This window comes from Physeter macrocephalus, chromosome 10 (assembly GCF_002837175.3).
Source record: "Physeter macrocephalus isolate SW-GA chromosome 10, ASM283717v5, whole genome shotgun sequence".
In the NCBI taxonomy this organism is placed as follows: Eukaryota; Metazoa; Chordata; class Mammalia; order Artiodactyla; family Physeteridae; genus Physeter; species Physeter macrocephalus.
The window spans coordinates 2,513,622-2,515,208 of NC_041223.1; positions in this window are offsets into that span (position 1 = coordinate 2,513,622).

Below are 1,587 nucleotides of genomic sequence, written 5' to 3' on the forward strand. Positions count from 1 at the left end.
TAATCCACAAGACATGAACCGAGCCCTTGACCCCGATCTGTCTTCTCTTGCTCTCTCCCCTCGGCTGGGACCTGCCCTGCTCCAGTCTGCCTGGCTGTCGGGCTCGAGCACCAGTTCTGGTAGGAAACCCTCCAGGTTTTCTGTGGGTTCGTTAGTCCCGCCATGGTGCACACACGCGCCTGAGTTTGCACCTGTGGCCCCTCAGCCCTGGGGTGTAGCCGTTGGTCTCTGTGAACGCTGAGCTCCTCCAGGGAGCTCTGGATGCTTCGCTGGGTGCAGGGGACCAGGAGGGCCTCCATCTGGGAGGGTCCCTGCCACATGCAGGGAAAGGGGGATCTGAAAAGCTCAGAGGAGCCTGGGGAATGAGGGTGTGTGTTTTGTCTGATGAGTGGCTATAACAGGAAATAAGGATCAGGAGAAGACGTCCTTCCTGCTGGGCTGTGTCCCTAATGCCACTCGGTCATGGTCAGTCTCCCTTGCGGCCAGTTTTGATGTCTTTAGTTGCAGGGTTTTGGAGTAAGAGCAGCGGATGTGTGTCTGTGTTGTGTTCTTTTAATTTAAAGACTGCATTTTCCTTCTTTTTCCTATTATCATGATAAAATAGCTTTGATGGAACAGCAAGGTAAATGAAAACACACTTGGGATTTGCAGGTTCTCTTGGACTACAGACTTCTAGTCTATCCTAAATGGATTTGGCTTCGTGACTTTAAGACATTGACAAGCCAAAGAGGGTTTTGTATGGTTTATAAATACACATAATGTATATTTCTTTTCTCCGTCAATATAGAAGGAATATTCTGCAGTACAGAAAATGTGAAAGATGTAAAAAGCTGTAAGTAAAACATTTAGAATCACCTCAGGGAGTTCCCTGGTGGCTTAGTGGTTAGGATTCCAGACTTTCACTGCCGTGCCTGGGGTTCAGTCCTTGGTCGGGGAACTGAAATCCTGCAAGCTGCACAGCGCGGCCAAAAAATAAATAAATGAGCAGAGATAATCCTTCATAATAGTGGGTGTATGTCTTCATCGCATGACCTTTTTCCCTGGGCCTTTTTATCTCCATACCTGTATTCACACATCCATACTTGGACCACCTAGAAACAGCATCTACATATGTTTCTATATTTAGATCACCCCGATTTATACAATTTACCAATATTGAATCATACTTTTAATAAAAAGGCCCTGCTGACCGAAGGATCCTGAGCCTGAGGGTCCTGTCACTGCTGGTCCCTCGGACCTCCATGTCTCCCGGAGGTTCTGAAGTTACTTGGATTCCCCTTTACATCCACTGGAGGCGGCTCTTCTCTGCTACCCGACCTGAGTGAGACCTTCCAGTCTGAATGCTCGAGACTTCAGCTCAAGACAGGAAGTTTTAATTAGCGATTCCTTTCACTTTTGCTTCTGGAATTCTTATTATCCCCATCCTGCACCTCCTGAACTATCCATGATAGTTTCTTTTTTCCCATAGTTGTTTTTATTTCTACATTCTTTTCCTCTGAATTCTAGGGAAATTTTTCTGTTTGTCTTTACTTTTTTTTTTTTAATTTACTTTTATTTCTTTATTTGGCTGCGTTGGGTCTTTGTTGC